This window comes from Lissotriton helveticus, chromosome 11 (genome assembly GCF_964261635.1).
Source record: "Lissotriton helveticus chromosome 11, aLisHel1.1, whole genome shotgun sequence".
NCBI classification, from domain to species: domain Eukaryota; kingdom Metazoa; phylum Chordata; class Amphibia; order Caudata; family Salamandridae; genus Lissotriton; species Lissotriton helveticus.
Window position 1 is genome coordinate 678,439,043 of NC_136072.1, and position 25,523 is coordinate 678,464,565.

At 48.9% G+C, this 25,523-nt stretch overlaps 1 protein-coding gene across 4 annotated transcripts in view; it reads right to left on the reverse strand.

Moving 5' to 3' along the window:
• LOC144791082 (disintegrin and metalloproteinase domain-containing protein 9-like) overlaps positions 1-25,523 on the reverse strand; it is a 2,835,950-nt gene that overhangs the window by 2,727,862 nt on the left and 82,565 nt on the right. Inside the window, exon 1 of one of the 4 annotated variants that reach the window (XM_078665734.1) lies at positions 18,441-18,603. The exons of the other annotated variants lie outside the window; for them this stretch is intronic. The gene's annotated coding sequence lies outside the window, so the exon portion shown is untranslated. Of the gene's footprint in view, positions 1-18,440; positions 18,604-25,523 lie in introns of those variants that run through there. 4 annotated transcript variants of the gene reach the window in all.

Genomic DNA, 25,523 nt, shown 5'->3' on the forward strand with positions numbered 1-25,523 from the left:
TCACGCTAATTCAATGTAATAAGCCTATCTTCTGCAATGGTCAATGCCATCAAGTCTCTGTGACATAAGTGTATTTGGGGGCTCCTTTTTCTCATCCAACACATCACAAGTCTTCTCCGTGCTAATACTAGTGTCAGGTTCAAGAATTTATGGTGCAACGTTTTACCTCTTGTCTTGGGAATCACTCCTAGTATTCCCTGTAACGGCTCAGGGTCTAATCTGGGATCCCACTCACTTGTTCCAAAGTGGAGAAGATGAAATCTCATTAACGCCTCATGGGGGCAGTACCAGGCCAGATGAAGGAATGGGTCACCCTCTGTCTGGCACCAGGGGCAGGCAGCACCACTTCCGAGTTAAATTTGACTTAGGACCCCAGGTGTAAGGTACATGCGACGGAAGAGGTTAAATAGTATCGATTTAAATCTAGAATTGCCCGAGCCTGCTCTCACCTGTGTGCATGCCTTGTCCCACGTATCTCCTGTGAACTGGTCCGCTATATCAGCAGCCCAGTCAGATTTCCCTTTGACTGTTTACAGGAGTTGTCACTTTTTAGCACTCTTTACAAGGGTGTTGTGATATGTCACTAAGTGCCTAGTTTTAGGATTGCCTCCAATGTCCATGTGGGAGAAGGAGGAAGCAGCGAACTGGCACAGATCTCTCTGGCTATCCTCGCTAGTTTAGCGTGATGGAGCAATTGGCCGAGTTCGCCCAAACATATCTTGAGCTGCCTGGAATGATAGAAAAGTGTCTCCTGGATATATATGCCCCATGGTCTCAGCCCCCTCCCTCTCCGGGCCATTGACATTATTCCCGTCATATGTTTAACGGTTGCAGAAAGGACAAAGGTAAACCTCTGGCAAATGTCAGTCTCCGGATCACTAGTTTTATGACCTCCTCTCAAAAACCTCCAGTCTGTCCGCCAGGATGCATTGCCCCTCATTAGGAGCTCTACCAGGGAATCATTCTCAAGCGTTCCCCTTCAAAATCTTGTTCCTTGCTGTCCTTATCTTGTCTCCCATCTGGTTGCATGCTGAATGTGGGATACGTAGTAGTAGGCTTCTATGTCACGGAGTCCCATGTCCCCTCCTCCATATCCGGTTTGAGAAAATTCAGGGGGAATCTGCTCCGCTTTCTTGCCCAGACCAGTCTAATCAAGAGACCATCTAACGTTTTGAACATGGACAGGTGCAAGGGGCAGACAGAATTCTGCAGAGAATAAAGGCATCACAGCAGAACCACCATTTTTGCCAGCGCAACTCGTCCCATGACTAAGACTGACAGCCACGATCAAAAGTCAATTGATGCCTGGAGTTTCCAGATCACTTTCACTATATTGTATTCATATTGCTTTTCCGGGGTGTGGGCTATTACTATCCCAAAATATTGACATTTGTCAGTTTCCCATCTAGCCTAAGCCTGAGCGCTCTGCGAGAGGTCAGACTCCCAAGGAGGCTTTTACAGAGACCTGACACTTTTATAACTGCTCAAGGCAACTTGGTAACATAGCAACTGACAATCGTTGAAGCCACAAGTAAAACAGCACGCCATCTAAATTAATTTAAAGCGCCAATGGCTCCACATCCTGGGCATACACCAACGGGGACAAAGGGTATCCCTGGCGTGTTCCCCTCAATATTCCATGCATTTAATACTATTCTGCTAATTTTCACTCTGGCTGTGGGTTGCTCGTAGAGTAATCTAACCCATTTACGGGACCTATGGCCTATTCCCATGATTCGTAGCACCTCTCACAGATAGTCCAAATTGTTTACATCAAAGACCTTTTCTAAATCTATCTCTAAGAGGGCCATTTCCTCGTCTCAGTCCTCCACCAAGTGCAATACATGGGTCAAGAGCTGTATTTTCATGACCGTATTCCATCTTGGTACGAAACCACATTGCTCTTTCTGCACCAGTCCTCCTACCACATTAGCTCAGCATTGTCGCTAAGGCCTTACATTGCATTTTGTTTCAGAATTAATGATGCTAATTGGCCAGTATGAGGAAGGGTTGAGTTCCTTCAACCCCTAGCTTTAGGATCATACCTTATCTTAATGGGGATGATAGGACACCAATTGCCAGAATCGGTTTTCTGTTACCTGACTGGAAAATGTTTGGTACAGTTTAGCCGGAAAGCCACCACCCTGTCATCATATTTTTTGGCCAGTTCTCACAGAGCTTCACAGAGCTCTTAGAGTGTGAGTTCTTCCTCAAGTTCTCCCTCCAGGGGAATCTCCAGAACACTAAGGGGTTGTGTACTCAGGTATTGAATTAATGAGGTCAGGCACTTACCATGGCCCCATGGTGTATGGACAAGGAACTCCTTATCAAATAATGGTCTACTATCGTGTTTAGGTAAGAGACAGTGGATCTTTCTTTCCTGTTAACAGTTGGCCAAATATACTAGTTGGCCTTCTAGACTAATCGTTTCTTGGATAGTGGTTCTTATCTTCCCTGCACTTTTGGTGTCACAAAAATTATATTGCTTGTCACGGTAATGAGAGTATCCTCCTCTTCTTTTCTCCTTTTCATTAAGCACTCTTCCAACTTGTTTTTGGTTTTTATTCTTGACTCATTTCTGGCGCTAGCTGGGGGTGTTTTTCCCTTCTTGGGAGTATATGGCTACAAGTCCAATGATTGTACTGTCACCAGCGCACACATTGCCTTTTGTATCCTTTTTTAATTGTGTATATATGGATATTGTTATGTGATCCCCCAAAAATTTAATTGGAGATTTAATGTTACTTGCAGCCTTGAGAAAGTCCTTTCAGACGAAACGTGTCGGCTGCCTGTTTCGGAAGACATGAAACCGTGCTTGATATGGAATAAAAGATATACAAAGAAATATCAAGACCGTTTTATGGACTTCTTGTTTATTTGAGTGGCTAAAGCCAATTGTACTGTATTTGACTTTCTTTTGTGCCTCGGTATTTGTGTAGCTCATTGTTAAACCTCAAAAGGGATTCTCCATCTTGGGAGCTGTTTCAGCCTCTTACGGGCAGAGGGAGGCTTTATGATTGGAGAGCACTACAGCTTACTTATTTTTGGAGAAATTACTTCCCAACATACGAAAGGAGTGGACGTGCATATGTTAAGCGGCATTTCTGCTTTGCTCTTTTCTTGTGTATTGATTCTATGTTTATGCCAATATTGCACTCTGTCCTGGAGGAAAAAAGTCAGTTCTACTTTTTTGTATAAATAATTTGCGAAGTATTCGTTTTTGTAATTTGGTGACAGCGGTCACACATTTTGAACACACAAGATGTCTACTTTTGATGACAATAGAGATAATTTGCTGGAAGAACTATTTCAGACAAATGCTAGCGCCAAACAGATAACAAGTGTAGGACCCAAACAGGAAGGGCTCAGGATGAAGTTTATCAGCTGGAACGCCTGAGAAAACAGGAACTCTCATGTTGGTGGGATGCTACCATCTTACAGAGATATCTAGATATTAAACAAATCCCTAGGGGCCTGAGGGTGGAGATCTTCCCTTCATTCGATGATCTGGGTCAGAATTTGTTGAAGGAGTGTGAACACTTGATCATGTCCTCTTCGTTTGGCATGATGGATATCTTGATCAGAGATGCCAATATCAAGAGAGAGAAACTGTTGTTTGAGATTAAGAATTTAGAGGAGGAGATTAAACAGATGAATTTACCTAAGGTTGCAGAGAAAAACTATAACATTTTAAAAGATGTATGTATTGCATAATCATCATCTTTACATAAAAGATTAAAAAAAGGCGAGATGACAATGATTATAGGAATGACGTACGAGTTACTTACCTTCGGTAACGATGTATCTGGTAGAGACGATTATAGCCGCAGATTTCTTAACGTAGAATTATCCCCAGGCGTGAGACTGAATCCGGAAAACATTTTGCCACAGCACCCCTGCGCGCCGGGGGGACGGCACCACGTGACTCCGCCCTGACGTCATCCGTGTTCGTGGCGTATGGGAGGATACATAAGTCCCACTCCGGCGTGCCTACTTCAGTTTTCTTCGGAGAATTTTTGCGTGCCAAAACACGGAGCCATCACAACAAAAACTGTGAGAATACTGGAACAGTGTGCGAAAAAATCAGCTAACAGAAAGGGAAGAAACAAATGGAATGGAACAGCACTATCCAGAATAGTGCCAGGGACTATGGTACCAAAAGTCCTGGAAGGAAAGCACAGAGCACAGCTACTGCAAGCAAGCCTGCAAACAAATACGACAGCCTCCCTGGGGGCAGAAAGCATGAGAAAAATTTCACAGCAGACGAACAAGTCTGCAACCACAGCTCAGGACAGAGAAGGGCATCAAGGCCAGAACGGAAGAGGAACGACAATCCACCCCCAGATAACACCAGCATGGAGAGACATCTCCAAAAAGACGTAAGGGTTGAGACCCGGTCAAGGGACCTCAACCCTAAGGACTGCAAAGGAGCCAGAAGTGCAAGCAACGAAAGGAAGAAGAAGAGCTTGAGCAGACCCCACCCTGGACACCAGGGTACAGGGGCGCAGAAGAACCCATGAAATCATCAACCAATCACCAGAAGGGAAGAAATGGAGCAAACAACAAGACTAGCATCCTCCTAGGGAGGGAGTAAGAAAAGGCACTTGCAGAGGACAACCACCCGGAGGCAGGCGAGTGCAGAAGACCAAAGAACGGTCCTCGCAGAAAGGGGAGGCTGGGCGGGTCGTGAAGGAATCTGCGTCTAGAATCGTCTTTACCAGATACATCGTTACCGAAGGTAAGTAACTTGTACATCTGATAGAGACTACTACCCGCAGATTTCTTGAAGTAGAATAGATACCCTAGCCATACCCAAGGGGAAGGAGGGTTTGCAAGAGGACCTCTCCAGCTCGGGCGACCACAAGACCCCAACAGGGGACAAAGCACAGGGACAGGGAAAAACAGCCCTGTCCTCCCCAACAGGGGATGAGTTACAGGGATGAGTTACAGGGACAGGGGAAAGAGTCCAGTCCCCCCCTCTAAGCAGAAGAGAACCTCAGCATTGTGGAAGAACACCGGCCCCACAGGGGATGTTGCAAAGCGACAAAAGAGGTAGCCCAGCCCTCACCAGCAGGAGAAAGCAAGGGCAAGACGAAAAGAGGCCAGTACACCCCAAGGCCAGCCAATGTACCAGGGGGCTCCACCAGAAGCCCTAGAGGCACAGGCAACGCAGAGGAGTACAGAGGAAAAAGAGCAACCCAGAGACTCCAAGGAGAAAGGGTAGAAACAAAGGTAAGAGCCCTCCACCGGAACACACCCAGGGGAGAGGGCAGCCGAATCCATCACAGCTGGAAGTCAACATGCCAGACAGAACAGCGCCTCAGCACTAAGGCAGGCGGGAGAAGAAAAACATAGTCTCACAAGGTTCCCGCGAAACAAGAAACAGGGGTGCCAGGCTCCACGCCAAGGCCCCTGACCATGGACCAGAAGAGCAGGCGGGCACAGCTGGACGCTGACAAGCGCCTCAAACTAAACGTCTAGACCACACCTTCCAGGCGGCGCAGCTGGACGCTAACAAGCGGCACGAAACTGAACGCCCAGACCACATGGGCCTTTAACAAAGGCGAGGCCAGAAAAATCCCGAACAACCCCAGTAGGGGGCCGTTCCGGACAGAACTGATCCTCGAAGAAGAGCGACTAGCCGGAAGGTAAGAGGAGAAACAAGTAGGACACACCAAGCCGTCAACACAGGAAAATAACCCTTCTGGAACACCAGACAGAGGACCAGGCCAAAGGGCAGACAAAGGGCAAAAACACCGCAGCACAACGCCGCAGCTGACCAAGAAACCGCACCAGCGGCATACAGGAAGGGCAAGGAACCCGCAAGGAGGAGTTCACACCTTCCCAGTGTAAGATAGGGCTATACAATAGCTACAAGTACCCCACGTAGGGTAGGACACGTCCCAAGAAAGTATGGGAACCACTCTTAGGGAAGAAAATCCTGCATCAGAGAACAAACTATAAACCTGCTGCAGAAACCACAGAAGGCATAGTAAGCAGCCAAAAAGTACACTTGCCAAAAAGGGGCTGAACCAGCAGCCAACTGAAGAAGTGGCCAACTAAAGGACTCTGAGGGCACTGCAAACGGGAGTGCAAACGGGAGTTGTTCCTTGCACTGCAAACCTCACTGAAGGTGTAACGGTCACTCCAACATCAGATTCCAGGAGCAAGTGGGATAATACCTCCCCCCAAGACCCGGAGGATTAACAAACCAACCTACTGAGGAGGACGGAGGCCCGCAAGAAGACGCTGAATGGCGGAGTCTGCATGAGTATTAAACAGAAGGACCCCGTCAAAGGGCAGATCAACCAGACGCTCTCTAATATTTTCAGGAAAGACCGCATCACGCAGCCAAGCATGGCAACGGAGAGCCACAGAGGTGGCCATAGCACGGCCAAGAGCATCAGCAACATCCAAGCCCGCATGAAGAATAAATGCGGCCAAATACCTACCATCCAACACATGGCCCCGCAGATCAACACCGGCACCCTCATGGGAGACATGAGAAAGAAGAGACTCAACAGAGTCCCACAGACTGGAAGTAGCCCTGGTCAACGCACACAAAGTATTAAGCGCCCGCAAGGCAGAGCTGGAAGAAGCGATGACATTGCGCCCCCATAAACCCAACCACCGGGCCTCCCAAGATGGAGAAAACAACACTACAGGCAAGCACGGAAAGGCATTCCACAGAAGAGAGCCTTCAGTAGAGGGGTGGAATGAAAGACAGACAGGGTCATGCAGAAATGCCTGAGGCACCGGATCACCAGTGGCAGGGTGCCCCCAAGCCCCAATAAGAGAATCGTGGAGTGACGCTTCAAAAGCAAGGAACAACTCCCGTCCACCAGAGCCCTGGTGGAGAACTTCCAAAAGATTGTCCGTAGGAAACGAAGTGACAGGTTCACCCATCTGCAGAATACCACCGGCTGTGGAAATAGCCCAAACAAAGGCAACACTGGCCTCAGTAGGGCGTCGGGGAGGAGAAAGTAATTCCTCCGTGGGCGATAGCTGCAGACTGAGTCGTCCATGTCCATTGGGGAGCGGCCAGCCCCGGAATAGAGGAGGGTCCACAGATGAATGGGTAACCTGAGGGGGCTCAGGGAAAGGCAGAGAAGTCGGTGGAAAAGACAGCAGCGAGCCACGGAAAGAAGGGTTTGAGGATTTAGGCTGTGGAGACGGCGAGAAGCCCTCCCGGAAGATGCCGGTGAAAAGGCAACAATACGGCGCCCAGTCTCTGGGGAGGAACACACCAACAGATGACAGACCTCTGGAGAAGAAGGGACCTCAGGAGACGAATCAAGAACCAGACGCCGGCGCGACTCCGTGGAGTCCGCCATCAGCGCCTGATGGATGTTGACCGGTGCCGGAGTGGGCATTTGTGGAGCCGGGTTGACTTCTGCCACCACGTGCTCTCAGGGAGAATGGGGAGGGGTCGACGCAGGAACGGCAAAGGAGCGGTGCCGAAAAGGTGCCGGCTTGGCCTCAGACAGGGCAGCCGCCCGCGACGAGGACCGAGAGGGACTCGGGAAAGCGACCCAGGTAACGGCCTCCACCCACGACTCCACCGGAGCCGGGGAGGAAGGCTCCGGGCACCAAAACGGCACCGGCTCAACCTCTGGTGAGGCACCCACCTGCTAAGAGTACCGAGGGGGACTCGTGGACAAGTCCGGAGTCCCGGCGATCTCCTGCAACGCCACAGGGAGCCCTGTAGGGATTTGTGGTGAGGCAGGGATGCCAGGGCGTGAAGAGGGAAGCCCAGAAGGACTACCCCTTGACGACACCACCCTCTTTCTACCTGAAGCCAAAACCTTTGGCGCTGGGGCCAGAGCCACCGGTGACTCCGCGGAAGGCCCCGCGCGAGGCAAGGGCTCTGCGGATGTCTCAGGAGGTGGAGGAAGGGCCAAAGAAGCCTGCAGAGCCGCAGCGTAGGATGTCATTTGGGCCCTAGTCGCCTCCGCGCTGGGACACGGCGGGTAGGAAGGCGACGGGTGGGGGCGCATGTCCCAGGGGGGAGCCGGCACCCACCGCGGAAGGAGGACAGGGCCTAGGAGACAAACTGAAGGACTTACCAGACGGTGAGCCACTCCCCTAGGGCTGTGGTGAGAGACGATGTCGCAGACAAAACCGGCGGCTCCTCGCCTCCAAGGTAGGGGAAGGACGCTGGGATGACCTGGACAAGCGTGCCAACAGCAACTTCATCCGGCACTCCTGCCGAGATTTAGGATTAAGGTGCTGGCAGGCGTCGCAGCTCTCTGAGTCGCGGTGCTCACCTAGGCACCACATGCAAATCGGGTGAGGGTCCGTCGCCGACATGGGACGTGCACAGGATGTACACATCTTGAAGTCCGAAGGCATTCGCACACTGTTCCACTAACACCAAGTGTGAAAAAGAAGAGAAGGCCTGAAAATAGGCCAGGACACAATCTGGATCGGCGTTGCACGCGGAAAAGAGAAAAAACTGCCATAGGCGTGCCGGGGTGGGACTTATGTATCCTTGCTGACGTCAGGAACGCGGATGACGTCAGGGCGGAGTCACGTGGTGCCGTCCCCCCGGCGCTCAGGGATGCTGTGGCAAAATGTTTTCTGGATCCAGTCTCACGCCTGGGGATAATTCTACGTTAAGGAATGTGCGGTTAGTAGTCTCCATCAGATAGGGTTTTTACCTATGCGAGCACGTTTGATAACATTAACACTGGTAGCAAAACTGTGGCGCCAGTTATCCTACACTATCAAACTTTACTTTTTTTAATGTTTCTCAGAGGTAATTGGGAATTGAGGGATTAATAGTACAGTGACTATCGAAGCAAAGACATGTAACACTGTCACTCCCGCATGTACAACAGGCTCATACTAATGGAATGGCCTAGCCTTCCTTACTGCTTGACGTTTTGATCTTCCTTTCCTTAGAAGAGTGGCTGAGGCATGTGTGGAGCTGTGAACATTACAAGGTATAATAGGGTACGTGATATGCTTAGGATATCTGATGTAAAGACGAACTCACCCAGCGCCAAATCCTGCAAAGGCGTACAATATGTATACTAATGTGGAAAATGGGACGTATACGTTTGTGAAAATAACAAATGGCAACAAAAAAAGACATTTAAAGAAAAATCACTGGCAGCAAAACTGGGGATGCAATAAGATCAGGGGGCGACCCGGTTACCATAGCGGCATCGAGTGAGACAGACCTCTCAAGCAACCAGCTATACTAGTGAGGAATCCAGTGCATCGGCAGGGCCATCTACCAGCATCAACATGGGATATTCCAATTCTTTTTTTATTGGAGATGGAAAGGTTCAGGAAGGGAACGAGACAAAGAGTCAAAAATCAGGAAGTAAAACAAAGAAAACAAGAAGAGACTAGACCAGAGGTGGGAGGGGGTCGGAAAAGAAAGGATGACTACAAGATCAGTCTCCAAGACAACGAGGAAATAATAAATGCAGGGCCGACAGTAGTGTCAGATCCAGTTGATGACAATGTTAACTAAATAAATCTGTCGGACTATATTTTGAATGACAACAAAATAAAAATTTTGAGCATGGGCCTTGGTTTCTGTCCAGCTTCTTTACCAAATTTCACTGATTTACATATTGGACTGTTTAGGTTCATACGGAATCTTATACTAAAAAATTCTTCAATAACAAAACTGAGAAAGAGCTTATCACAAACAGGGCCACACCTGAGTGCCAGATGAAAGTAAAAGATGTAAGGGATGTTCAACTTCTCTTGTCACTGGAAGAAAGTGGCACAGATGCTCCAACCCTCACACAAATCTTACAGGATCTTAATATCATCATAGTCACAGATATCGACAGTGGTCGAGGGGTTCGGTCCAAGTTTATCCCTAACCTATCTTCAGATAATGTCATTGCCATCTTTTATCAGAAGGTCACCAGAGAACTTTACAAACTAGAGGATGATTATCAGAACAAACATAAATGTCAAAAAAAATATCAGCAAGGAGGAGAGAGAGGCACTACTTACGTTGTCCAAGAATCAAGAGCTAATGATTGAAGAAGCTAATAAAGGCGGGAATGTAGTCATCATGAATAGAAGGGATTACGTCAGGGAGAACGACCACCAATTGACAGATCATTTGGCATATGAAGCAGTGTCATATAACCCATTAGGAGAGGTCACTCCCCTTATAGATGAAAAACTATCTTTTTGGAATGAACATGGCATGGTCACTGAAGCTGAATGCAGATATCTTTTCAACCCCACACCCACTGCTCCATGCATATATGCTTTACCGAAAGTGCATAAGGGACTTGATTTTCCACCAGGGAGGACAATTATTTCCGGCATTGGGGCCCCAACGGAGAAACTCTCCGAGTACATTGATCAGTTTCTCCAACCTTTGGTACATAACTTACCATCGTATCTTAAAGATCCAAAGGATCTGTTGAATAAAGTGGAGGACTTTGAATGGTCAGAGGGCAACTTGTTAGTTACATTGGACGTGACCTCAATGTACACATGCATTCAGAGGGACAAGGGCTTAGAAGCAGTTTAACACTTCTTAGACACAAGAAATGCCACCTTATGTGAGCATAATATCATGCTCATAGATCTGATAATCTTGGTTTTGGATAACAACTTTTTTATACACAACGGCAAATGGTTTAGACAAACAAGGGGTGTGGCTATGGGCGCGAAGTTTTCCCCGTCCTTCGCAAACATCTACACGGGTCTCTATGAGAAGCTACATGTTTGGACCCAATGCCCAACTATTTATACTGATCACATCATTCTATGGACTAGATACATAGATGATGTGCTGATGTTTTGATCGGGAAACATACATTTTATTACACTTTGTGTAGGTTCATCAAGACCTCTGATCGTGTATGGAAGTGTAGTTAGAGAGGATTGTTCTGACTCTCTACGCTACAGGTAATGTGCAATGCATCTTTATCCTGAGTTTTTATCGTTTCACACGTCTGTTTTTAACTTTGTGTATTTATGTTGAAAGAAGGGCTGATTCTGCCTAGAGAGGGAATTAAATATTTTTCATAACAGTTTCGAAATTTACGAAAGTGCACTGCAATCGAGTATATTATTAGGCGATCACAGTTTTTACATGTGGTCATACTACTAGTACTTAGTTATGCTACACAGATGTACTGATTACATACTTTGACACTATGAATACGCATACATTCGATAGTTTGTGTGGGTATACTTAGCTTGGCAAACCTGGTGGCACTTGTGTGCTTATATGTTGATCTATTATAAAAAGGTGCCCATTACTTAACGTTTTGAGTTCAAGTTCCATGCATCTAAGGTTCCTTACCTCTGCATTTCAATGTCCATGTTTTTACCGGTACTAGAAAATGAGCTGCGTATTTGGGTCTACGCTTATCTTAGGTGAACAGGTTTTTTTTATACCATCGGATATCTAATGGGATTTGAAAGGATTCTGGTATATTTATCTGCATACCACTGACTGTTAGTTTGACGTTGACAGCGGTCTTCATCTATCTGACAGGTCATGACTGAATTTACTTACTGCACGATGTGATGGCACACACTATCTACTTCTGTGACCCATAGATTATGAGCTATTATGTACTCTTTTATATTCACCAGGTGTCACACCTTCAACGCGGGTGGAACACATTTTAATATGAACAAGGAACTCCTTATTACATAATGGTCTGCTATCGTGTTTAGGTAAGAGACACTGGAACTTTCGGAGTCTTTCCCGTTATTAACAGTTTGCCAAATATACTAGTTGGCCTTCTAGACTAATCGTTTCTTGGATGGTGATTCTTACCTTCCCTGTACTTTTGGCGTCACAAAAATGATATTGCTTGTCACAGTAATGAGAGTATACTCCTCTTCTTTTCTCCTTTTCTTTAAGCACTCTTTCAACTTGTTTTTGGTTTTTATTCATTTATTTCTGGCGCTAGCAGGGGGTGTTTTTCCCTTCTTGGGAGTATATGGCTACAAGTCCAACATTTGTACTGTCACCAGCGCACACATTGCCTTTTGTATCCTTTTTTAATTGTATATATAGATATTATGTGATTCCCCAAAAATGTTATTGGAGATTTAATGTTACTTGCAGCCTTGAGAAAGTCCTTTCAGACGAAACACGTGTCGGATGCCTGTTTCGGATGACATGAAAACCTTGCTTGATATGGAATAAAGGGTATACAAAGAAAAATCAAGACCATTTTATGGGTTTCTTGTTTATTTGAGTGGCTAAAGCCAATTATACTGAATTGGACTTCCTTTTGTGTCTCAGCATTTGTGTAGCTCAGGCTTTTACAAGTGTTTGTGCAGAGGCCTGACAGTTCTATAACTGTTCCAAGCAACTTGGTAACATAGAAACTGACAATCATTGAAGCGACAAGTAAAACAGCACGCCATCTAAATTAATTTAAAGCGTCAATGGCTCCACATCCTGGGCATACAACAATGGGGACAAAGGGTATCGCTGGCGTGTTCCCCTCAATACTCCATGCATTAAATACTATTCTGCCCATTCTCACTCTGGCTGTGGGTTGCTCGTAGAGTAATCTAACCCATTTACGGTACCGCTGGCCTATTCCCATGAGTCATAGCACCTCTCACAGATAGTCCAAATTGATTACATCAAAGACCTTTTCTAAATGGGTCAAGAGTTGTATTTTCATGGCCGAATTCCATCTTGGTACGAAACCACATTGATCTTCCTTCACCAGTCCTCCTACCACATTAGCTCAGCATTGTCGCTAAGGCCTTACATTGTATGTTGTATCAGAATTAATGATGCTAATTGGCCAGTATGAGAAAGGGCCCAGTTCTTTCAAACCCTAGCTTTAGGATCATACCTTCCTTTAAAAGGGGATGATATCGTTTTTCTGTTACCTGACTGGAAAATGTTTGGTACAGTTTAGCCAGAAAGCCACCGCCCTGTCATCCTATTTTTTAGGCAGTTCTCATGGAGATTCGCTGAGCTCTTAGAGTGCGAGTTCTTCCTCAAGTTCTCCCTCCAGGGGGATATCCAGAACACAAAGGGGTTGTGTACTCAGGTATTGAGTTAATGAGGTCAGGCACTAACAGTGGCCCCATGGTGTATATTTATTGGAGGTGCTATTAAAAGCAAGTTGTGTAGCAGCTATTGTATTTTCCAGAGTGCATAATGCCAATATCAGGGTGTTCGGTTTCTCTTTGTTTATTATCCCGGTCAGGAACCTACTCTGTTTGCCTTCCTCCCTCTGAAGTCTCTGTCAGAAGTCCTTAATAATTTTCTAGTCTATCCCAAGTTTCGTCCAGAGTCCTTTTCACTTCCAGTAGCACCTGTATGTATGTGGATAGGGTAGGGGAGCCTCACTGCAGGTCTGCCAACCTATTCTTTGTCCCCTGAACCTCCTTTTGCAATTGTCCCGTAACCCTGCAAACCAAGTCAATATACTTCTGCCGGACCACTGCCTTTATGGCATCCCATTCGTTAATACGGGAAACAGTGGTAACCCAATTGCTGTCAAAGTGGTCTGTCAGTGCTGTGCCCGCTGTACCCACTGTTTCCACTGCAGTCGGGTCAGAGAGTGAGTCCCTCGGAAGCCGCAGTAAGCGTGGCTCTCACAGAGCTTCCCTTAGAGCTAATTCCACCAGCAAAGGAGTGTCATCTGGCAGAAATCGGCACAAGTACTGAGTGGAGTGAACTACTGAGGCCACGTGTGCGGTAACCAACATCCGGTCCATCTTACTAAGTATTTTGTGAGTCAAGGAGTGACAGGAGTACTGCTTGGTGAGGGAATGTTGCTCTTTCCATATATCTACACACACTATTTTGGCTAGTTCACCTGTCTTCGAGTCAGAGAGATGAGTTTCTTGGAGGCAAGCGATGTCGCTCGTTGCTTTTTTGCTCCCTGTGCTTGGTTGTACTGCTATTGTTGCCCCTGATTCTGTGTCCGATCCCTCCTGCCCCCTCGGGATCACTTTCCCGCCTCTGTCCCCTCCCCGCTCCCTGCCGCTGCTCCCCTGCAGCCCCGCCCCCTTCTTCCTTTCTGTATCCTCCCCTTCCCTGCCCCACCCCGCTCCCGCCTCCCAGCTGCCCCTCCCTCCCACCGCACCACCTATGGCGGAGTCCACGCGTACGCGGAGCGGGCGCGCCGATTGTGCGCCGAAGGCGCGCCAAAGGCAAGCCCGTCTGCGCCCAGCGCCAGGACCCCTGGCCCCGACGATGCCAGACCACACAACGGACCTAAGACGCCGCCACCCTCAACGCACTCAACGCCGGACGGAACCCCGCCTGCTACCGAGCAACCCCGAAACCCACCCACGGACCCTTCACCTGCCAAGCCTGCAATTTCACCTGCCTCCGGACCTCCACCGCACCTGAAAGGCCAGGCACCAGCAACAACCACCTCAAGTGCATCCTGCTCAACACCCGCTCCGTCCACAGACACGCCGTTGAACTCTGGAACCTGCTCGACACAACATCACCAGACGTAGCCTTCCTCACGGAAACCTGAATGAACGCCTCCTCAGCGCCCGACATTGCCATAGCCATCCCGGACGGATACAAGATTACCCAGAAGGACCGCGTCAACCAGACCGGAGGAGGCATCGCCATCGTCCACAGGAACACCATCTGCATCACGACCAACTCCAACGACACCTTCACCGCCGCCGAGCACCTCCACTTCCAGATACACACCGAACCCAAGACCACCCTCAGAGGCACCCTCATCTACAGACCCCCGGGACCACGCACACAATTCAGCGTAGCCATCGCAGACTTCATCAGCCCGCACGCCCTCACCTCCTCGGACTACATCCTCCTGGGGGACCTCAACTTCCACCTGGAGAACAACAAGGACAACAACTCCACCACCCTGCTGGACAACTTCGCCAACCTCGGACTCAAGCAACTGGTGAACACCCCCACCCACTACGCCGGCCACACGCTTGAACCCGTCTTCTCCTCCAGCAAGCACATCTCCTTCAGCCACTCCACCGGACTCCATTGGACTGACCACAGCTGCGTCCACTTCAGCTTCAGGAGAACCACGACCCACCACCACCGGCAACAGGTTCCCAGCTGGAGCAAGATCACCGCCGACCAGCTCACCACCTCCCTCAGCCAGAACCCTCAAACTAGCAAAACGGACCCCAACGAAGCAGCCCGCATCTTCACACAGTGGCTCACCAACTGCGCTGACGACCTCGCACCACTAAAGAACCCTCCCAGCAGACCCGGCAGCAAGAAAGCCTCATGGTTCACCGACGAACTCAAAACATCCAAGAAAAACTGCCGCACCCTCGAAAAAGCCTGGCGACACGACCAGACTGCAGAAAACATGACTGTCCTCAAGAACGCCACCCGCACACACCACCAGCTGATCCGCACCACCAAAAGGACAACATTCAAAGAACGACTGGACAACAACACCCACAACAGCAAGGAACTCTTCAGCATCGTCAAAGAGCTCTCCAACCCCAGCGCCGGAAACAACAACATCACTCCCTCACAAGACCTCTGCGACTCACTCGCCTCCTTCTTCCACCGCAAGATCGCCGACATACACAACAGCTTCGGCGCACTGCCCACGCCCCCCACCACCGAACCAACGCCCCCCACCACCACCTTACGCAACTGGACCCCGGTCAGCACCGAAGACACCACCCGCACGATGAACACCATCCACTCCGGATCCCCAACCGACCCCTGTCCCCACCACGTCTTCAACAAGGCCGACTCCATCATCGCACCCCAACTCCGAGGCATCATCAACATCTCCTTCGCCACCACCACCTTCCCGGAGAGCTGGAAGCATGCCGAGCTCAGCGCCCTCCTGAAGAAACCGACAGCGGACCCCACTGACCTCAAGAACTTTCGCCCCATCTCGCTCCTCCCTTTTCCGGCCAAAGTCATCGAGGAGACCGTCAACAAACAGCTCGCCGCCTTCCTCGAGACGAACGGATCCTTCGACCCCTCACAGTCCGGTTTCCGAGCCAACCACAGCACCGAGACTGCCCTCATCGCAGCCACCGACGACATCAGATCCCTGCTCGACAACGGGGAAACAGCTGCCCTCATCCTCCTGGACCTCTCTGCGGCGTTCGACACTGTCTGCCACCGCACCCTAATACAGCGCCTCAGCAATATCGGAATCCAAGAGAAGGCACTGGAGTGGATCATCTCGTTCCTCGCCGGAAGAACCCAGAGAGTCCGCCTCCCCCCGTTCAAATCCGCGGCCACCGAAGTCATCTGCGGTGTACCACAAGGATCCTCTCTCAGGCCCACCCTCTTCAACGTCTACATGAGCCCCCTAGCAGCCATCGCACGCCAACACAACCTCAACATCATCTCCTACGCCGACGACACCCAGCTGATACTCTCCCTCACCAAAGACCCCGCCACCGCCAAAGCCAACCTCCAGGAAGGAATGAAAGACGTCGCAGAGTGGATGAAGACCAGCCGTCTGAAACTGAACTCAGACAAGACGGAAGTCCTCATCCTGGGGTCATCCCCCTCCGCCTGGGACGACTCCTGGTGGCCCCCCTCCCTGGGCTCCACCCCCAAGCCAACGGACCACGCACAAAACCTGGGCTTCATCCTGGACTCCTCCATCTCGATGACCAGACAAGTCAACGCCGTCTCATCATCCTGCTTCAACACCCTGCGCATGCTCCGTAAGATCTTCCGATGGATCCCCACCGAAACCAGGAAGACGGTCACCCAGGCACTCGTCACCAGCCGACTGGACTACGGGAACACCCTCTACGCGGGAACCACTGCCAAACTACAGAGAAGACTCCAGCGCATACAGAACGCCTCCGCACGACTCATCTTGGACATCCCCCGCCACAACCACATCTCCGACCACCTGAGAGACCTGCACTGGCTCCCTGTCAGCAAGAGGATCATGTTCAGACTCCTCACCCACGCACACAAGGCTCTCCACGACCTGGGACCCAAGTACCTCAACAACCGCTTCACCTTCTACACGCCCACCTGCGATCGTCCAGCCTCGCCGTCGCCACCGTACCACGTATTCGCAGAGCCACTGCCGGAGGAAGATCCTTCTCCTTCCTGGCGGCCAAGACATGGAACTCCCTCCCCATCCACCTACGGCTGACCCAGGACCACCTCTCCTTCAGGAGGCAACTCAAGAGTTGGCTTTTCGAGCAGTAGCGGACCCCTCCCCCCAGCGCCTTGAGACCATCCGGGTGAGTAGCGCGCTATTTAAATTTGCCTGATTGATTGATTGAATGTTGTCGCCAGAGAAAGGAGAGCAGAGCGCAGGAAAGTCCATTGCCTCTGTAACCCACTGCTATTAGTGTCATACTATGCCAGTGTAAGAATTTCTAGTGAAACAAACATTGTCCAACAAATCTCCCTCCACCCTCCCCAGGTAAACACCCCAAAACATAAAACTCATTTAGAGTGTCTGCCCAATTCCTATGTTCAACAACGCTGTACCACTTTCCCTCCTATGTGAATACTGCAAGTGGTATTGTTTCTCTGACTACATATTTAAAACATCAGTTCAGTTCATCTTTATTCGGATACAACAGTACCCATAAAAGCACAAAAACAAGTACATATTAAAAAATTGACCATTAAAATAATTTAAAAATCATTATACAAATCCAAAGCAACTTTGTGCAAAGCTATACATCGTCACAGTGCAAATAGATTATTATTAAGGTAAGGGAACAATTTAATCACAATACATAGCTATTTATAATAATGTCAGGCGTCAATCATTGATCTGCGAGCCCTTACTGCCGATTTTAAGAAAGTGCAAGTGCGAAAAATAAGGTCCACATCATCTAAAGCGAACAGAGAACGAAATGCAGACTCTAAGCTAATCGGTCTTCTCTTGTTAAAATAAGAACATAAAAACTGTGTAAAATATTTGGTATAGTATTTACAGAAAAATATAAATTGCTTGATAGTTTGCTCACTATTTAAAACATAATACGGAGCGTAGATGTAACCATCACAACCATTGATGGCAGTGGGAGAAGCTGGACCAGTCCCTGTTCAGAGGTTGTCCCTTTCAATTGTACAGTGCTGAGCAAAGCAAAGCCGGGGGGAGTGGGGGTGGGGTGGGGTGGGGTGGGGTGGGTTGGGGGGGTGCTGGTGTTGGTGCATAGCAAACTGGAGACTCGCAGACTCTCCCAGGGGGTATTACCCTAGTTCTATATGGTGTGGGAATGAGTTAATCCTTCATGGCCCCCCAGGCTCGCTTGCAGAACCCCTCAATCCTGCCTTCTATGGGAGGGCCTTTCACCTCCCGGTTGTAAGGGACACCGTCTGGACATCAGAGTTCCCCTCTCGCCGGCACACCACCCAGGCATCTCCGGCTGTAGCACGTGCTCTTCTGAGCCACTCGGCCGCAAGCACACCCCACCGCACTCATAAGCCGCATCCCAAATCACATGTTGAGCACAATTCCCGGTCTCCCCCTGCGGCACCTCACTGTCAGTGTGCTGACCTATGTCTCCAGACAGGGTCCGTAGCCGTTCGGGCACCAGGCACCTTGCCAGCCATCAACGGGTCGTCAGCGCCGCAGTGCAGTTCCAGGCCGGGGCGTGTGGCTTCTTCTCAGGACAATGATGGCTCTGGGTGGTGAGGGCTCCAAACCGCACATGGTGAGCCTCATTAAAAGGGTTGACAGGATTAGTGTGGTAGCCGTCGTTTCTGTCAGGATAATGGTGGATTCATTAAAGATCCATGGAGCACAGGGTGATTATGTCTCACCGACTATGTTCCTTAACCATACCTCCAAAACATAATACATTAAATAAAAATTATTCAGCTAAAGTTTCAATTAAAAAAGATGTATACCCACCTAATGTAAAAAAAACATTTTTTATTATGCATCAATAATTATTAAAAGTGCTACCATTCATTAAAAGTAATTGAATTATATGTTAATAGTAAATGAATACTGCATTCATTTTTTTATTCAAAAAAGGTTGTTACTATATTTTATAATTAAATCATATATATGCTTTATTTTCATGTAATTTTTAACAGTAAATCATATTAATGTTAAAAAAATTAAATAAAAGAATTTGATATTATTTCCTGTGGGGTTTTAAAGTCCCTACTTCAATTGATTTCTATCGGAGAGCGTTGCAGTGCCAGTGGTTGGTCATGTGTGGTGCTGAACTTACTTCAGCCCTGAGCTGGAGTAATTTACAACCATTCTGGGTCAATTTTTGACTGTAGAAACTTTAGAAGGCCAGTTTGTGGATAGCAATGAGCTTACTCTGAGTGAGTACACGTACCTCCCTAAATGCTTCCACTTTAGAAGTAAGACTTCCACATTTTGTAACCACTCCCTCCCATGCCTCCCATATTTACTACTAAAATGTATACTCAGGACATGGCCAAGATGGCGTCTGGGTAGGACATGTGCCACTGTAGTCTGGTGGATTTGTGGAGAAGCCCTTGGGGGCTGGCCGGGTTGCTCTTTGGATCCGGGGCCACACATCACTGGACAGCGACAGCATAGGGGACTACGTGCGGCCTGGATACCAGCAGGCCCCCGGGGGTGAGCGGGCAGCCTCGGCATGTCCTGGGGGGCCGCCACCACGCCTCATCTCTACAGCGTTCCCCCCCCCCGTCAAAACGGCCCAAGCCCTACCTGGAACCACAGAGGTGAAATCGAGCTGCGTCATCTGCATGGGCACCTGGAGCCATTGGGACTGGGCCTCTCCCCTGGGGCTCGGAGGAGGATGGAGCTGGGACGGCCACGGCCTGCGCGGCACTGGGCTGCCTCTCTGCTGCCTGTGAGGCCTAACTTGGAGCTCGTTGAAACCCGGCTCGGTGGCTCTCCCTGCCTGCGGCAGAGAGCTGTGGTCCGGAGGAGGTGTCCGAGGCATGTGTCTGTTGTGGGGGGTCCAGGGGGCAGGCCTCGATGTTGGCAGACGTTCAGTGTACAGCTGACCTCCCCAGGTACCACCACAGCACTTGCACTCCTGGGGGCCTCACTCGCTACTACTTGCGCCCCTCGCTGGCAGGGGGGCATTGGGACAGAAGAACTTTGTCAGCTGACACCCTGGCCGAGGGAGCGACACCTCCTTGACACAGCTGAGCCTTAGAAACTATCCAGGCCACAGGCATCTCTTCAGCCACCAGCACGTTGCAGCTCCTGTCGCCCGACAGCCAGGGGGGCACGGGACGTGCGGACGTGAGCGACGGCTCAGAGGCTCCAGTCAGCCAGTGTGTTCCAGGAGTCCCTTTTTTCCTCCCTACGAGAGGACCTTGCCACAATGAAACGCGACATCCAGGCAGTTTTCCGTAATGTTCAACGTGATGTGGACTCCCTGGGTGATCGAATCCACACACTGGAGTAACAAGACAATAGGAGGGCCGAAGAAATTGAAAATGTCCAACGGGACCTTCTCCGTTTGCAGGATCAATAGCTGGATCTGCAGGCCCACACTGAAGATCTGGAGAACAGGTCCCGATGGAACAATATCCGCATCAATGGCATGGTGCATGATGATGGCGATGGTAACATCTAGGCCCTTGTGGCGGGCCTCTTCCGCTCTATCCTAGGAGTTCCAGATCAAGCTGGCCCGCACCCACAAGGTGAGCCCACGATGAAAGGCCCCTGCGCCTCCAGAGGACATCCTGACCAGTGTTTATAACTACCAGTTAAAAGAGAGGATTCTCCGTGAGTATCACTGACAACTGGGTTTTACGTATCAGGGACAGTAACCTACGACTTTCCAGGACCTGACCACCATCACGCTTCTCAAACACAAGTTCTTCTGACCGATCACACCCCATCTCCGTGAAGCTGGTATCAAATATTCGTGGGGTTACCCGTTTTGACTGATCTTTGTCTATCAAGGGTAGCCGGAGCAGTTCAAACTTGGTGGCCTACAAACTTCTGGACATCGATGAACCTGCCCTGGACCATCCTAGCCAAAACTCACACCCTCGCAAGCGCCGAAGCGGCCATGGCTGGACCACCATAAAACCCTCACCCTCACTATCAGAACTCTGTACTCTTGGAAACTTAGTGACTCACTACTCCATTGCCCTGACGTTGTCACACGCCTCACAAAAACACTGGAAGACTTCTTAGCTATAAATGACACACAAGACACCTCCATCATCTCCCTCTGGGAAACCCTTAAGTTAAGATAACAAGGCACGCAAAAAGAAGAGGGACGAGCTTTCCAGACAGGTACTCAAACTAGAAGGGATTCACAAGCGGACGGGGGAGGAAACTGAAAGCGGTAAGGGCGCAGTTAGCTAGCCTAGAACCTTGATAGGGCAGAACACGCCGCGCTCCGCCCGACGGAGGGGAGGGGATAAATGTGGACAGCTATTAGCCCATAAACTACGCGTGCAGAGACAGGCAGCGATGGTCCCACTCATCTTGACTGATGCGGGCATTGAGCACACACGGGGTGAGGCGGTAGCAAACGCGTTTCGAGAGTTTTACGCCAATCTGTACATTGCGCAGTGCCTGCCTGAACAGAATCTCTCCAGGTACTGCCAAAGTATAACCCACTCTAAGCTAACTACCGATCAGGGAGCGACCCTAGACAGCCCCATTAAAATAGAGGAAGCCATCTCGGCCTTAGCTCAACTTAAGTTTCTTAAATCCCCCGGCCCAGATGGATTCACCGCCCTTTTTTATAAAACTTTTACTCCCTTATAGCTCCGATACTGACACAACTTTTTAATGTCAGAGACGACACTACGGAGTTACCGCCCACAATGTTTTGAGCATCAGTGGCAGTATTGGCTAAACCCGGCAAAGACCATAGATTCTGCGCCTCCTATTGGCCGATATCTCTCTTGAATATCGACTATAAGATTTTCACGGGTATCCTGGCGACGCGGCTGGGGCCTATGATGCTGGGATTGATACACCCGGACCGGCCGGATTCGTGGTGACTAGACAGTGCAGCGATAATACTAGGTGACTGCTAAATTCCACCGGCAGCAAGAGGAGCATGTTTTCCTGTCCATAGACGCCAAGAAGGCGTTTGACAATCTACTGGACCCTTCTTAGAGACTGTCCCGGAGAGGTTTGGGCTTGGGCGCCGCTTCCGACAATGTGTTTTCAGCGGCTACCGCCGCACTTCGCCCACGGTCCGGGTGGGCGGTTATACCTCAGACCCCTTTCCCAATTTCCAGGGGCATGCGCCAAGGCTGCCCATTCTCTCCATTGCTATTTGCCCTCTACATGGAGCCGTTCGCCCAAAGGGTTTGGGAAAATCCACGGATCCAGGGGATACTTTTTGGTGGGGTGGAGCGCCATACTAATAACCTTTATGCCGATGATGTTGTCGCCACGCTGGAGTCACCTCATACCTCAGAACCAGCTTTCCTGACCGGGCTGCGAGAGTTTGCAGCAGCCTTCGCATTTAAGGTCACTATAACCAAGTCCCAGACGTTGAGCTTCACCTTGAAGCAGCCCACCATCACGGCTCTTGTGCGACTATGCCCTATCCCATGGGATCATAAGACCATGCCATACTTGGGTATCACCCTCTTCTCCTGCAACGCCAAAACAGCAAAGCATCTTTGAACTATTCCTGGCTGCTATGCCAGACCAAGCAGGAGCTGAGGCGATGGCGGACGTTCAATCTCTCATGGCTGGGCAGAGTTGCACAATTAAAATGAACATACATCCAAAGTCTTATACCTTTTTCAGACTCTTCTCATTGAGCCACCCCGGAGGGTTTTGAAACAACTACAATCAGAGTTCAATTATGTCTGGGCTGATGAGAGAAGAAGAATCAACAGGGCTTTCGACCCCACGGAGAAGGGGGATGGGGATAACCGATCTCGACCGCTACTATAAAGCCACCCAGATACCCTCTCTTTTAGAATGGGCTCAGCCAGAATCTGAGAAGTGCTGGATCTTTGTGGAGCATGCACTAGTGAAAAAAGCTCTTTGGAAGATACTCTTCCTCCGCAAGGCATCTAGACCCCCTGGGATGTACGGCTCCCCGGTGGTTCGCGCCATGTTAAACGCTTGGGACGCCTCCGCCACCTACAACGGCATAACAACCTTCCCATCACCCCTCACACCTACTAACTCAAACCAAGACATCTCCCCAGATCTTGTTTGGACCGCTTTTAGCCTATGGGACCAAGCTGGACGCAGGTTGTTAGGGTGTTTCTTTGACACAGTGGGCCGCAACCCTTTGAGGACTTTAAAACGGACTATGACGCACCCGAAATAGAACGCTTTCATTATTCCAAATACGACACTGGGCTATACAACGCCAAATCCGCCCCGGTGCAGAGCGGACCCTCACTCAGTACGAACATTGGCTACTCTCGAAACGCTCCACAAAGCGCCTTATCACAAAACTTAACCATATCCTGCACCTCCCAGAACCAGCGGTCAATTCAGCTGGCCAAAGATGGAGGAAAACCGAGCTGAGCCGGACTTTGACCCCTAGGGAATGGTCATACGTTTACTATCGAGCATGACACACAGCACGCAACACATCTAGCATTGAGACAGCCACTAAGATCATGACATACTAGTACCTCACTCCCTCCCGACTCCATAAATACGACCCAGATCGTTGCCCTACTTGCTGGTGGGGCTGCGATGCTGAAGGTACACTCTTGCATCTCCTGTGGAATTGTCCAATCCTTGCCACATACTTGAAGCAAGTGTTGGACGAGATAGACAGTCACTTTGACACCACGCTTTTACACTGGTCTGCGCAGGTGGTCCTGCGAGTGTCTGACAGGCTTACCTTTCCCCTCAAGTCCCGTAAAGGTAAACAATTAGGTATTGCTTATGGGGCGGCACTACAGAATATTTTATCACACTAGGGCACAGATAGAACACCAACCGTACAGGGATGGTTGCATCGTTTGTGGTTTGTTCTCGACATGGAATGCATCTCTTCTACGCTTCAGGGGGACGGGCCTCTTTTACTGATGTGTGGCAGCCATTTGTTACTTTGTTGTGCACTGAATTTTGCGAACTGTCCTGTCCCAGATATTCACACTGTTGCGCCTTCCCGAATTGCACCAATGCGCCAGTTAAGCACTATGGCCCTATGCAATGGAATGTGGGGTTTGCTGTTCTCTTTTTCTTTTGCACCATGGCTATTCTTCTAGGGGAGGAGGTGGGAGGGGGTACGGGAGGGGGAAGGGAGGTGGGGGGGTTCTGTTTTGGGGTTACTCTAATGCTCTGCAAAGCAATACGGAGACTGCCAGCCTATGACATGAACCTTATCTCTTGCTGCATCTTGTTTATTGATAACTCAATAAAAAGATTTCAAACTAAAATGTATACTCGCATGCGCAGCGACTCAGCAGTCAGGCGGAGATTGTTTTTATTTATTTTTGCAGTTTTACATAGCACAAACTTGGCCCAAGTGCAATAGAGCGCTTTACATGAGTATTAGATTATATTACTTCTTTTTTCTTTCAGGGAAGGAGAGATTAAGTGATCTGCCCAGAATCACCGATGTTGAGCCAATGATGAGACTCAAACCTGGTTCCCTAGTTCCAAAGTCAGAAGCTCTGGCCATTAGGCCACATCGCCTGCCAACTGATCTCCACACAGAAAAAGATTTGACAGAAGGAGGTGGAAACTCCAGCTGTAGCTTTGTCAATTACAACAAAATGCAGTTTCTGGAGCTAGCCACCATGCTTTTAAAAGCATTCGGATCTGACCTCTAGACTGGCCTTAAAGACTTTTTTTGGATTCATTCCTTCCATCTGCACTTTATTAATTTTAAATTTGTTTGGTGGCATTTCAACCACATTTATGATTCTTGGTTGTGTAATTCCTATTTTTTCCATAGTAAAGAAATAAAGTCAGTATGAATGTCAATACAGATGGAAGTAACGTCTACCTGACTAAACAACAATGACATGGCGTGGCATTTTATACAGGAAAAGATTTGCTAAACAGGACAAGTGAACTTCTGCTATTGGCATACGTCCACTCATCTATATTCTATGCCCATCTTCGCTAAGGGCCTAAATAAATGGTGAAATGGTGTGTCTAGCCTCTTGCAGTAGTTGGGAGTTACGATATTGATAAGTGGCGCTTTCTCTGTTTAATTCTTAGATGGGCTCACTCTGACCTATGGAATTACTAACAAGTGGATGTAGACTTTGGTCTGCAGATATACAAAAACTGACCATGGTGAACCTAGATGGGATTATTTAACCAAGTTGCATATTTTATATTAGAGCTTTTGATATGTTGATAGTAGGGCACACAATGGTATAGGACTATGTATGTTGGTAGAATTTAATGTAGGTTTTTATAATTTTATGATAATAAAATTTCGTTTTGTTCCTGTGCTTTTTTTGTAGTTTGCTCTTTTCTCTATTAACAAGGTTTACATTCAGATTTCATTATTGCATTGCTTACAATTAAAATGAAATGTGAATACCCTATAAGGATACTTGTTCTGCTTTGTGCGTTTATGTACTTATTGCTTTTGCATTTTGTTGATGTTAATATCCTTTCCTGTGTGTCTTTAACATGCTTTATTAATTGTATGTGTTTGTAATATTTATGTATATATATTACACTGTACACAGCCCTGAAGAAGTT